The sequence below is a fragment of the Scyliorhinus torazame genome, chromosome 21, assembly GCF_047496885.1.
Source record: "Scyliorhinus torazame isolate Kashiwa2021f chromosome 21, sScyTor2.1, whole genome shotgun sequence".
NCBI classification, from domain to species: Eukaryota; Metazoa; Chordata; class Chondrichthyes; order Carcharhiniformes; family Scyliorhinidae; genus Scyliorhinus; species Scyliorhinus torazame.
The window spans coordinates 103670372-103685240 of NC_092727.1; the positions used below are offsets into that span (position 1 = coordinate 103670372).

The 14869-nt window shown below is 50.5% G+C and overlaps 1 protein-coding gene across 1 annotated transcript in view; it reads right to left on the reverse strand.

The window, feature by feature from the left end:
- LOC140398454 (sterile alpha motif domain-containing protein 14-like) overlaps window positions 1-14869 on the reverse strand; it is a 495360-nt gene that overhangs the window by 316373 nt on the left and 164118 nt on the right. The window lies entirely within an intron of this gene.

A 14869-nucleotide genomic window follows, 5' to 3' on the forward strand; every position in this document is an offset into this window, starting at 1 on the left:
TCCTCCCATTTGCCCTTTAGCTCTTCCACCGAGGTCTCCTCCTCTTCTTGCAGCTCCTGGTAAATCGCTGAGACCTTGCCTTCTCTAACCCATACCCCCAAGATCACCCTGTCCTGAATCCTGCGTGCTGGGAGCAGCGGGAATTCCCTCACCTGCCGTTTCACAAACGCCCTCACCTGCATATACCTAAAAGCGTTTCCCGGGGGTAGCCCAAATTTCTCCTCCAGCGCCCCTAGGCTTGCAAACGTCCCATCAATGAACAGGTCCCCCATTCTTTTAATCCCTGCCCAATGCCAGCTCAGAAACCTCCCATCCATCCTTCCCGGGACGAACCGATGGTTCTCTCGAATCGGGGACCAAACTGAGGCCCCCACCTCACCCCTATGACGCCTCCACTGCCCCCAAATCTTCAGAGTCGCCGCCACCACCGGATCCATGGTGTACCTTGTCGGTGGGAGCGGCAACATTGCCGTCACCAACGCCCTCAGACACATGCCCACACAGGACGCCATCTCTAGCCTCTTCCACGCCGGCCCCCCCCCCCCATTACCCACTTACGGATCATCGCCACATTGGCTGCCGAGTAGTAGCCACATAGATTCTGTCCCTCCAGGAAAACCCTTTTTACCCTCGGGGTCATTTTCGCCCACACGAATCCCATGATGCTCCTGCGTACCCATTTAAAAAAGGCCTTAGGGATCAGAATGAGAAGGCACTGAAATACAAAGAGAAGACCGTCATTTTAACCGACTGCACCCTACCCGCCAGCGAGAATGGCAACTTATCCCATATTTTAAAATCCTCCTCCATCTGCTCCACCAACCACGTCAAATTGAGCTTGTGCAGGACACCCCAACTCCTAGCTACCTGGATCCCCAGGTACCGAAAGCTCCTTTTCGCCCTCTTCAGCGGAAGCTCGTCTATCCCCCTTCCCTGGTCTCCTGGGTGCACCACAAAGAGCTCACTCTTCCCCACGTTAAGTTTATAGCCCAAAAAGTCCCCAAACTCCCTAAGGATCCGCATGACCTCCGCCATCCCCTCCACTGGGTCCACAACATACAGTAACAGGTCATCTGCATACAGCGACACCCGGTGTTCCTCTCCCCCCCGAACCAATCCCCTTCAGTTCCTTGAGTCCCTCAATGCCATGGCCAATAGCTCAATTGCCAGTGCAAACAACAAGGGGAACAGGGGGCGCCTCTGCCTCGTCCCCCGGTACAGCCGAAAGTACTCCGACCTCCGCGGGTTCGTACCCACACTCGCCATCGGGGCTTTATATAGTAGCCTAACTCAACTGATGAACCCCTCCCCAAACCCAAACCTCCGCAGCACCTCCCAACGATACTCTCACTCCACCCTATCAAAGGCCTTCTCCGCGCCCATAGCCGCCACTACCTCCGCTTCTCCCTCCACCGAAGGCGTCATAATTACATTAAGGAGCCTCCGCACATTGTTCAGCTGACTATCCTTCACAAATCCCGTCTGGTCCTCATGAATCACCCCCGGGACACAGTCCTCAATTCTCATGGCCAGAGGGTTTGATGGGAGGTTTCACCAGCAACTTCGCGTCGACATTGAGGAGCGAGATCGGCCTGTATGATCCACACTGCAATGGGTCCTTGTCCCGCTTCAAGATCAAAGAGATCAGCGCCCTGGACATTGTCGGGGGCAAGGTCCCCCCCTCCCTCGCCTTATTGAAAGTCCTCACTAGCAGCAGGCCTAGCAGGTCCACGTATTTGCTATAGAATTCAACCGGGAACCCATCCAGCCCCGCGGCCTTCCCTGCCTGCATGCTCCCTAGTCCCTTAACCAGCTCCTCCAGCCCAATCGGTGCCCCCAGCCCAACCACCTGCTCCTCCTCCACCCTCGGGAATTTCAGCCGATCTAGAAATTGGCGCATCCGCTCCTCCCCGAGGACCTATACAGCTCCTCATAGAAGCCCCTGAATACCTCGTTTATTCCCACCGCACTCCGCACCTTATTCCCCCCTTTATCCCTAACACCACCAATCTCCCTCGCTGCCTCCCTCTTCTGAAGCTGATGTGCCAGCATCCGACTCGCCTTCTCCCAATACTCATACTCCGCCCCCTGCGATTTCCTCCACTGCGCCTCTGCTTTCCCAGTAGTCAGCAAGTCGAATTCCGTCTGGAGCTTCTGTCACTCCCTAAGTAGTCCCTCCTCGGGGCCATCTGCATAGCTCCTGTCCACCCTTAATATATCCCGCACCAGTCTCTCCCTCTCTCGCCTCTCTCTCTTCTCCCTATGGGCCCGAATGGAGATTAGCTCTCCCCTGACCACCGCCTTCAACGCCTCCCAGACTACCCCCACCTGCACCTCCCCATTGTCATTGGCCTCTAAGTATCTTTCGATACACCCCCGAATCCGCCCGCACACCCCCTCATCCGCCAACAGTCCCACATCGAGGCACCACAGCGGGCGCTGGTCCCTCTCCACCCCCAGCTCCAGCTCCACTGAATGCGGGGCATGATCTGAAATGACTACGGCCGAATATTCTGTGCCTCCACTCTTGGGATTAGCGCCCTACTCACGATGAAAAAATCTATCCGGGAGTAGGCTTTATGGACGTGGGAAAAAAAGGAAAATTCCCTGGCCACCGGCCTGGCAAACCTCCAGGAATCCACTCCCCCCATCTGGACCATAAACCCCCTGAGCACCTTGGCTGCAGCCGGCCTCTTATCCGTCCTGGACCTAGACCGGTCCAGTGCTGGGTCCAGCACCGTGTTGAAGTCCCCCCCCCCCCGCCATTATCAGGCTCCCTGCCTCCAAATCCGGAATCTGACCCAACATGCGCTTCATAAATCTGGCATCATCCCAATTCGGGGCATAAAAGTTCACCAATACCACCCGCACCCCTTGCAACCTACCACTCACCATCACGTACCGACCTCCATTATCTGTCACAATATTCAGTGCCTCAAACGACACCCCTCGATTCTTCGTGTCCAACCCCGAGTGAAAGACCTGCCCTACCCACCCCTTTCTCAGCCTAACCTGATCTGCCACCTTCAAATGCGTCTCCTGTAGCATAACCACATCTGCCTTCAGTCCCTTTAGGTGCGCCAACACCCGGGCCCTCTTGACCGGCCCTTTCAGGCCCCTCACATTCCAAGTTATCGGCCGAATCAGGGGGCTTCCCGCCCCCCTTCCCCCCCTTGCCGACTAGCCATCTCCCTTTTTAGGCAAGCCACGTGCCCGCGCCTCCCGCACCCTCCGTTCCCCCAGGCGGCGGACCCCCGCCCCGACTCCCTCTCCTAGCTCCAGCTCCCCTTTGGCCAATGCAGCAGCAACCGTCCCCCCCCTCCCCCCTACTCTCCCCCCCCCCTCCCCCAGCTAGATCCTCCTCTAGCCGTTTTGCTCCCCCCATGGCACTCACGTAAGTCAGCTGACTCCTGCTGACTCCGGCCTCTCCCGCCACTCCATCGACCCCCCCAGTGTGAGAGTCCCTCCACCTCCCCCTGGCAGTCAGTGTGTGCTCATCTCCAGCACTGCCCTTCCCCCCGGCCCCACCCCCTTCCTTTCCTAGCACGGGAAAAAGCCAGCGCTTTCCATCCAAGCTGGCCCCGCCCTCTCTGCCCAGCTCCCTTTTTGCGGCCTTCTCTCAACTCCCCATCCCGGGCCTCCAACCCCCCCCCCCCCCCCCCCACTCTGCGGGGCCCTGTCCATCCAACACCGACACCCACATCACCCAGCCCCCACATCGAACCATTTCGCCCAACCCCACCCAGCACCAAAGAAAACAGAACAGAACATCCCCCAAAACACAGTAACCCCCCCTAGGCACCCCTTCCCATCAAACCCTCAGTTCGAGTCCAACCTTTCAGTTTGGATAAAGGTCCACGCCTCATCTGGCCTCTAGAAGTAGTGGTGCCGATCCTGAAATGTGACCCACAATCGCGCTGGCTGCAGCATCCCGAACTTCACCCCATTCCGATGTAGAACCGCCTTAGCCCGGTTGAAGCCGGCCCTCTTCTTGGCCATCTCCGCGCTCCAGTCCTGGTATATTCGGATCTCTGTGTTCTCCCACCTGCTGCTCCGCTTTTCTTTGGCCCATCGACCAATTATCCATGTCCTAAAATTTTCTTGCCACTTCTTGTGCAGCGCCTCGTGCGCCTCCACCTTCACCGTCAGGCCCAGGATCTCATCCTCGTTCTCCGAGGCTTTTTGCCACACCTCCCGGATCGCCGCCCCTTGGGCCTTCTGGGTCTCCACCAGCTTCTCGATCGACGCCTTCATTGGCTCTAGCAGTTCTGCCTTCAGCTCCGCAAAGCAGCTTTTGAGGAACTCCTGCTGCTCCTGCGACCATAGCGCCCACGCTGCTTGGTCTCCACCCGCCGCCATCTTGCCTCTCCCCCCTAGCACTTTTCGCTGCACTAAAATCACTTTCTTGACCGCTCCACTCCTGGTCCAATCTATACAGTGCCGGGGGAACCGTACTGTCACCTTCCCATGCTGGGAACCGTCGAACAATTGCCGTTGGGGCCCCTCAAAAGAGCCCAAAAGTCCGTTTCTGGCGGGAGCTGCCGAACGTGCGACTTAGCTCAGCGTAGCCGCACCCGGAAGTTGAGCCTGACAAATCTTAACTGTTTGTTCTAACGACAGCTCTGATTCCCTCAGCAACTGTTCCTTCAGCTTATTATCATTCACACCAAATCATAGTCCCGAAACATGGACGATTCCACAGAAAAATTACAGGTTTTAGCTTTTAACTTTAAATCAGTGATGAAATGATCTATGGACTCTCTTGTCTTCTATAAATGTGAGCTAAACACATAGCATTCAGAAATGTAACTCTTTCTGGGGGTGCAATGTGCATCAAATTTTCAAATTACGATCTTCATCGCTTGCAAATTTAATTGTATTAAACTCAGCAATTGCTTCTGGCCCTGCCGCTGTTAGGAGCATCGCTACCTTACATAAATCTGATTGATCTTCTAAATTTACTGCAGTAAGAAACAGATTAAATCATTGTTTAAATGCTCCTCAGTTGCTGTCCACATTACCATGAAATCTGAGACTCATTGGTGGCTTCAACGACTCCATGTTGTTAATTCCTGCCGTCTGCAAAATCTTCAAATATCCTCATGGCAGGCTTTCTCAGTTTTTAATACATTCCAACCCTGGTACCATGTAATGTTCTTGTCGGATGGGCTGATTTATATTACAAAAACACTTGTAGCTGCAGCTATAAATGATTTAACATTAACTGTGCATAAACTATTTACAAAACAACAGATGAATAACAGTATGATCATGCTCAAGCAACCTCTCTCTCTAGCTCCCTCCAGCCAGTCTCAGGGATCACCTGACTCTAACATTCACTTATATACCAATGAGAGTCCTAGCAGCAAGTTGGTGAATTACAACACAACCATGATATCACCACAATGACAAATTTGGTAATGTGCATTATATAACCTGCAAATTCAAACCTGTAAAGGGCAAATAAAAAAGCATTTTAAATGTTACTGAGTTTCGATTGCAATTTCAAACAGTTCAGCTATTACAGCACTTGCTTTCAACAGTGAACCAGACAATATTTGACTTTTTTAGTGAATGTTATTTATCAGTGCATAGGGCAGAAAACAAAATTGGAAACTCTTTTGAATTTATCATCTTTAAATAATTTGTAGCTCCTATTCAGGATATTACATACGCTGGAATTACTTTACCACAATGACAGGGTTATGCTATTAGATGTGATAGCTGTAATTATCATTCAACAGGGTGATCTGTCAAGCTCAGGTTTTTGTGATGAATCATTTTCATTCATGAATTATCACTTTTGCTGTCCCTGAAACAGTCGCAACAAGTCTCTGTTAAGGGAATCTATCTTGTTTCGAAGGAACCCACATTGCAGATTCTTATTGTTCATCAGACGAATGAACATTGTGCTCATCTACCACTCATATCAATCTTCATCTATAGTCCTCTACAAATCACTAATTACAGTTCCCTTCCATGACACTGGCTCATTTGAATGATGCACCATAACCAGAGCATGTAACTCATGCGTTCTTGGGGTGGATTACATTAGCTTAATGATCTCCACACAAGTTAAGAAGCCTTAATGGCTCAGAGAAGCGCAAGAACAACTTGTAGGCCTCAGGTACATTGGAAGATAGTAATTTAATTTTGTTGTAAGTGTTACTTTGGTGTGTTTGCAGTGGTTGTGTTTAGCATCAAATCTTATCGGAATAAGAAACATAAATTATTAAGTAGAAAAGGTCAGTCAGTCCATGAAGCAGACACCCTGGACTATTTCCAATTCATTTTTATAAAGGAGTCTGTGCGGTTTTATAAAGCAGTCTGTACGTAAAATTCCCAGGCCCAAAGATGATCACTGGGAAATTGTACTTGTACAAACGTTAGTGAGGCCCCTACACCGAGGAATTTGAAAAGCAGGGTTAGATTTAATTTTCTAAAGACGTGATTCTCAGAGCCGCTGCGCCAAAATCGCGTTCGGTGCGGGGACGGAGAATGGCCATTTACCCGGAAATCAGGACTGGCGCCGCTCCCGCAATTCTCCGATCCCCGGAGAATCGCTCGGGAGTCGCTCACGCAGGAACTACGCGGTGTGGCTAGGGGGGGCATTGACAGAGGCGCCCCCCTCAGCGATTCTCCGCGCAAAATTGGCTGAGTTCCCGACGGCGTGGTTGTATCAACGTATCGGTCATCGGGAATCTCGGGTGGTTCCGGACTCAGCCCGTGGCCGCCCTGGTGGGGGCGGGGGGATCGATCACCGGGGGGGCCTCATAGACAGCCAGGGGAGTGAATGTGCGTCACGGACCCGCGGGCACGTGCAATCTCGGGGCCTACATTTTTGATGCCGCTCCGCAGTCCGAATCCGCCATGTCTCACGGGGCGGCCGTTGCAGGCCGCTGCCATGCGCATGCGCGGACTCCCGACTGGAAGTGCGGGGCCCCATATCCGCAGCCAGAGCTGCGAGGAGCACTCCGGGGCACTACCAGCCCCCCGCAGGTAGGAGAATCGCTCAGGACTTTTGTGCTCAAATACCCATCATCTCTTTCCCTTATCCAGAACAATGCAATCTACATTAACAAATACTAACAAACCATAATAATGTACTTTATAGGATAGAGATATCCAAAAACCTCACTACCATCGCCAAATCTTACCACTGATCATATATCCTAGCTACTTCATTCTATGTCCTCCCCCCTCACTTTTTTCCATTCTCTCTCTCCTTCTTCTCTTCTCTCCTCTCTTTACCCTCCATCACTCCATCAACCTCTGCTGACCAAACCTCACCCTTCCATGCCCTCTTTTCCTGAACCTTTTGCTATATTCATCCTTATTCTTTTGCCCCACCCCTCTTAAATTGGAGCGGCATACCTCCAAACACCCCCACCCCCACCAACCTCCCTCCCAGAATGAAAATCCTGTCCTTCCTGACACTTTCTCTCAAAGTGAGCGGATCGAACCGGGAAATTTCCCGACCCCTGCTCCTCGCCTCAAGGATGGAAATGCAGCCCCATATGTTTTGCTGTGTCTCAGTTGGTAGCTCTCTCGCCTCAAGAGTCACGAGGTTCCCACTCCAGCCCATAAGCACAAAAGCACAGCTGACATGGCAGTGCAGCACTGAGGGAGAGCCTTACTGTTTGAGGTGCCACTTCTGGATGAGATAATCCCAGGCTCCATTAGCCTACTTGGTTGGACGTGCCAAGTCCCATGAGGCTACTTAGAAAAAAAATGAGAAAGGAATTCCAGCCAACATTAATTCCTCAGTTGACATCAGAAAAACAGATTAGCCAGTGAGTATCACAAGGCTGTCGAGGGAGTTTGCTCTGCTCAAATTACTGCTGCATTTCCTACATTAGAACCATTAAAATTCAAAGTACTTATTGGCAGCAAAGTGCTTGGAGACGTCCAGTAGTTGCGAAAAACATTATTCAAGTGCAGGTAGGTGGTCCACGCTATCCAGGCCTCGCAGTATTCTGTAAGTTTCAATAAGATCCCCCCTCATCCTTCTAAACTCCAATGAGTACGGACTCAGAGTCCTCAACCATTCTTCATACGACAAGTTCTTCATTCCAGGGATAATTCTTGTGAACCTCCTCTGGACCCTTTCCAAGGCCAGCACATCCTTCCTTCGATACAGAGCCCAAAACTGTTCACAATACTCGAAAGGAGACCTGACCAGAGCCTTATACAGCCTCAGAAGTACATCCCTGGTCTTGTATTCTAGCCCTCTTGACATGAATGCTAACATTGCATTTGCCTTCTTAACTGCAAGCTGAACCTGTGAACAAGGACTTCCAAGTCCCTTTATGCTTCTGATTTCCGAAGCATTTCCCCATTTAGAAAATAGTCAATGCCTAAATTCCTCCTTCCAAAGTGCATAATCTCACACTTTTCCACATTGTATTTCATTTGCCACTTCATTGCCCACTCTCCTAGCTTGTCCAAATCCTTCTGCAGCCCCCTCAATACTACCTGTCCCTCTACAGATCTTTGTAAATCATCTAGCCATCTTTTTGTCATGTCAGTAAGGTTTAAGGTATTTAATAAGTAGTGTGACATTGTAAAACTCACTGCGTACCCTTTGTTAATTTATGCATCTGTGTGCAATCAGAAATGTGCCAAAAGAGAACACATTAATATTTAATTAGCTGAATCAAATTTCACATCATTAAGATTCGCTGTTCTTTGTTCCTTATTAAAATTAAATTTCAGTGCCATGTGGCATTCTTGAGCCTATATGGTAACAAAATGGGTTTCCTCCGGGTGCTCCGGTTTCCTCCACAAATCCCGAAAGATGTGCTGTTAGATAATTTGGACATTCTGAATTCTCCCTCCGTGTACCCGAACAGGCACCAGAATGTGGCGACTCGGGTCATTTCACAGTAACTTTGTTGCAGTGTTAATGTAAGCCTACTTGTGATAATAAAGATTATAATAATTATTATTAAAATGGACATTCCACATTGACTTTCATTTAATCGCAGCTTCAAACGTAGCTTTAAAAGTAGTTTGTATTGGAAGTTCAGAGACCAGAATATAAATTCCGACAAGGAGACATTTATGCAGTGATATTCGGATCATTTATTGAGTAACAGAAGTTATACATAAAAAAACAAAGACAACTGGTGTTCTCATTCAGATGTTCTCGCTTCCCACTGATGGGAGTGCACAGATGGCTCGTGAATCCTCTTCTCCTGTCTCTCTCCATCTTCTTCTAATCTGTGCAACTCCTGTCTCAGCATTTCCTTCACCATATTTGGTAAAAGTCCATCAGTCAGTCCAGTCTCCAACTTGCAAAATGTTGTTCCACAATAATCAAAACTTGTTGCATAGTCTTGACGTCTGTCCCAGAATCAATAGCTTGTTAAAACTTATTCACACTTTGCTAATCTCGACATCCCTGCTTTTCTTCCCATTTATCTGTTCCTATTATCAGTCCGCAGATGTTAGGGGAGGAAGTGGTGTATTGGTATTGTCATTGGACTAGTAATCCAGAGACCCAGGGCGAAATTCTCCGTAAACGGCGCGATGTCCGCCGACCGGCGCAAAAAACGGCGCAAATCAGTCCGGCATCACGCCGCCCCAAAGGTGCGGAATCCTCCGCATCTTGAGCGGCTGAGCCCTAACCTTGAGGGGCTAGGCCCGTGATTTCCGCCCCGCCAGCTGGCAGGAAAGGCCTTTGGTGCCCCGCCAGCTGGCGCGGAAATGACATTGCCGGGCGGCGCATGCGCGGGAGCGTCAGGGGCCGCTCATGGCATCCCCGCGCATGCGCAGTGGAGGGGGTCCCTTCTGCCTCCGCCATGGTGGAGACCATGGCGAAGGCGGAAGGAAAAGAGTGCCCCCACGGCACAGGCCCGCCCGCGGATCGGTGGGCCCCGATCGCAGGCCAGGCCACCGTGGGGGCACCCCCCGGCGCCAGATCGCCCCTCGCCCCCCCGGACCCCAGAGCCCGCCCGCGCCGCCTTGTCCCGCCAGTAAGAGAGGTGGTTTAATCCACGCTGGCGGGACAGGCATTCTAGCAGCGGGACTTCGGCCCATCCGGGCCGGAGAATCGCCGGGGGGGGGGGCCGCCAACCGACGCTACGTGATTCCCGCCCCCGCCGAATCCCCGGTGCCGGAGAATTCGGCAACCGGCGAGGGCGGGATTCACGCCAGCCCCCGGCAATTCTCCGACCCGGCGGGGGGTCGGAGAATCTCGCCCCCAGATTCATGCACTGGGGACCCGGGTTTGAAGGCCACTATGGCAGATGATGAAATTTGAATTCAATAAATATCTGGAATTAAAAGTCTAATGATGACCCTGAAATCATTGCTGATTGACGTAAAAACCCATTTGGTTCATTAATATCCTTGAAGGCAGGAAATCTGTCATCTTACCTGTTCTGGCCTACATGTGTCTCCAGACCCACAGCAATGTGGTTGACTCTAAAATGTCCTCAGAGATGGGCAATAAATGCTGGCCCTGCCAGCGATGCCCACATCCCATGAATGAAAATTTTAAAAAGAACAATATGATTTCGGAAAACTCGAGCCATTCATTCTCTGCTTTTTCATCATCACTTCCCTAATTATCTCTCTCACAACATTTTTCTCCAACCATCATGTGACATCTTCAGTTAGGGCTAACTTAAAGCTAGCAGTATTTTCCAGTTAAAACACATACCAGCAATTAACTCTTTTACCGAATGCTTATACAAAATCTGCATAAAAGAACATAAAATTCATAATACAAAAAGATATGAAAAGCCAACATTTCCTGCACTAGAGATTGGAACTTGAAAAATAATACTGAAAACTTATGCTCCAGAACATTCCGCACCCCAAGCCAAGCTGTTCCAGTACAGCTACAACACCACCATCTATCCGACAAAGTGGAAAATTGCCCAGGTGTGTCCTGTGCCCAATAAGCTGGACAAATCCAACCCGGCTGATTACCGACCCATCAGTCCACTCTCCATCATTTACAGCACTGCCAAGCAGCACTTACTCAGCAATAACATGCTCACTGATGCTCAGTCTGGGTTCAGCCAGGATCATTCAGCTCCTGAACTACAACCTTGGTTCAAACATGGACAAAAGAGCTGAGTTCCAGAGGTGAGATGAGAGTCACTACCCTTGACATCAAGGCACTATTTGACCGAGGATGGCATCAAGGAGCCCTAGCAAAACTGGAGTCAATGGGAATCAGGGGGAAAACTCTCCTCTGGTTGGAGCCATACCTGGGACAAAGAAAGATGGCAGTGGTGATTGGAGGTTAATCATCTAAATTCCAGGAGTTCTTCAGGCACAACCACAGTTGTTTCGTCAATGACCTTCCTTCCGTCAGAGGATCAGAAGTGGGGAAGTTCACTGATGACTGCTCAATGTTCAGCACCATTCATGAGCCCTCAGATACTGAAACAGTCCATGTCCAAATGCAACAAGACCTGGACAATATCCAAGCTTGGGCTGACAAGTGGCAAGTTACATTTGCGCCACACATGTGCCAGGCAATGACCATCTCCTACAAGAGAGAATCAAACCATCACTCCTTGACATTCAGTGGCATTACCATTGCTGAAACCTCCACTGTCAATGGCAACATTCTGGAGGTTGCCTTGCCATTGACCAGAAACTTAACTGTACTAGCCATATAAATACTGTGGTTACAAGGGAAGGTCAGAGGCTAGGAATTCTGCCCACCATCTACAAGACACAAGTGTGATGGAGTACTCTCCAGTTGCCTGGATGAGTGCAGCTCTAATAATACTCAAGAGGTTCAGCACCATTCAGGACAAAGCAACCCTGCTTGATTGCCACCCCTTCCTCAAAGAACCACTCCCTCCACCAACAACGAACGTTAGCAGCAGTGTACCACTTCTTTGACAATACCTTCCAAACCCACAACCGCTACCACCTAGAAGGACAAGGATAACATACACATGGGAACATCACCACCTGGAAGTTCTCCTGCAAGTCACTCCACATCATGACTTGGAAATATATCACCGTTCCTTCACTTTCACTGGGTCAACACCCTGGACCTCCCTCCCTAACAGCAATGTACATTTACTTACACCACAAAGATTACTGGTGTTCAAGAAGACAACTTGCCACTACCTTCTCAAAGACAATTAAGGATGGGCAATAAATGCTGGCCTAGTCAGCGATAACCGCATTTCATGAATAAATTTTTTAAAAATTATAAACAATATCAACCTTGTCCTTAAAAACAACTTCCCAAAGCAGAGAACTAAGATGCTTTCCAATGTTGCTAGGTTTACAATGGAAATCAGCTGCTGTAATTCTTGAGTCAATAACTTACTAAATTGTTTTTGTAGTATCACATCAGGAAGCAAAGTTGGCCAGGATATTGGAAGAACTCCTTGTTCGTCTTCAAAAGTGTCCGTGGGATGCTTGAAGTTCACCCCAGCTGACAGAGACTTAGACCAATTACCAAGCATTTTGTCATGGCTGAACGTGATGTTCTGATTATATTCTTCTGCCAATGTTGCTTTTAGCCTAGATGCTAGGAGGTTCACAAGATTGTTTCATGGCAATTGTGCCTCCTAACATTCTGTCCCTTCCTGCGAGATAGCATCTGGGCTCCATTTTGCACCTACTCAGACACCAGGGCGTGATGATTTATTTTGTGCATTACTTGGGCAGGCAAGTGATCAGGGTGAACACAGTGGTGGCCCAGAGGAATTGGAAAGGTGCTTAGGCAAATTTTGGCGATTGGTCCTTAATAAAATGTGATTGGTAAGCCGTCACCATGAAACACAATCGCCAGTCACCAGCTCAGCGATCTGGAGGTGGGAAATTGTCCGGCAGGGACAAATGTGAATGGTCAGCATAGAATCAAAGAACCACAGAATTTACAGTGCAGAAGGAATCCATTCTCCCCATTGAGCCTGCACCGGCTCTGGGAAAGAGCACCCTACTTACGCCCACGCCTCCACCCTATCCCCGTAACCCAGTAACCCAACCTAATCTTTTGGACACTCAGGGGTCATTTATCATGGCCAATCCACCGAACCTGCACATCCACTGCCCACTGGGTAGGCGGAGCTGGAACTGATGAGAATCGGGTGAGCCAAGAAGAAAATTATGCGGGCACCTTAACAGTGATCTTCTTTTTTCTGATGGGAACTTCATCTCTATGATTGGCAGTCCACCTAAAAATCATGATGCGCAAGGACCACTCAGCTGTAAGTCTTTGGTTTCATCAATGCCCTAATTTTAAGTGCAACTGGGGCAATATAGTGACATGAGATTTCTCTTCACAATGCTTCAGAGAGAAGCTCAGTGCAGTTATCTTGTTTTATTATCAAGCATTTTTGGAATGAAATTAGACATCCATTATTTTCGACATTTGCAGTAATATGCTGGTCTTAGACACCTGTCGTACTCCTTCCCTTAACTTTGATACGTCTTTATTCGCTATGTAAGACACTGAGACAACCAAAACCTCTCCATTAAATACTATGGCCATCCTTCTGAACACTGTTACCATCTACTCATGTTGCATCCTGTCCAACAGTGTTGGAATTCTTTTCCCAGATGGGCCTACTTCACGTGCCTTCTGCCTAATAATAATAATAATAATAGCTTATTATAACAAGTAGGCTTCAATGAATTTACTGTGAAAAGTCCCTCGTGCGCCACATTCCCGCACCTGTTCGGGGAGGCCAGTGCAGGAATTGAATCCGCGTTGCTGGCATTGTGCTGCATTGCAAGCCAGCTATGTAGTCCACTGTGCTAAACCAGCCCCTACACCAGCCTACTATCACTCTCTAAGTTGACCTGAGAGAGAGAGTGTACAGCTTCGGTTTGACATCACGGGCGAAATTCTCCATAATCGGCGCAATGTCAGCCGACCGGCGCCAAAAACGCGCAAATCAGTCCGGCATCGCGCCACCCCAAAGGTGCGGAATCCTCCGCATTTGGGGGGCCGAGCCCTAACCTTGAGGGGCTAGGCCTGCGCCGGACTGATTTCCGCCCAGCCAGCTGGCGGGAAAGGCCTTTGGTGCCCCGCCAGCTGGCGCGGAAATGACATTGCCGGGCAGCGCATGCGCGGGAGAGTTAGCGGCTGCTCACGGCATCCCCGCGCATGCGCAGTGGAGGGGGTCTCTTCCGCCTCCGTCATGGTGGAGGCCATGGCGAAGGCGGAAGGAAAAGAGTGCCCCCACGGCACAGGCCCGCCCACGGATCGGTGAGCCCTGATCGCGGGCCAGGCCACTGTGGAGGCACCCCCCGGGGCCACATAGCCCCGCGCCCCCCCCAGGACCCCGGAGCCCGCCCGCGCCGCCTTGTCCCGCCGGTAAGAGAGGTGGTTTAATCCACGCCGGTGGGACAGGCATTCCAGCAGCGGGACTTCGGCCCATCGGGCCAGAGAATCGCTGGGGGGGGGCCCGCCAACCGGCGCGGTGCGATTCCCGCCCCCGCCGAATCTCCGGTGCCGGAGGATTCGGCAACCGGCGGGGGCGGTATTCACGCCAACCCCCGGCGTTTATCCGACCCGGCGGGGGGTCGGAGAATCTCGCCCCACATTTCCAACTATGTGGTATTCCCTTAGTACAGGACTGGAGCATTAGCCTTCATTGTGACACTCAAGTCTCGGGTGGGATTTGAACCTTCTGTTCCAGAAGTGGGATTGCAATTGACTGAGCCACAGCTGAAATGCTGCCAACTAGCACACTCAACCCCTTCAATTATGTCAGTTAGGATCCCAATTTGAGGAAATGTTACTGCACCACAGGAATAATAACACTGGCCAATAGGTATCTTTTATGGCAGCGGGACGGTGCCATCAATTCTGGCCTTGGGAGATTGCGTGGAGTTTGCACTTTCTAATGGGTTGGTCATGCTAAATTGCCCCTCAGTG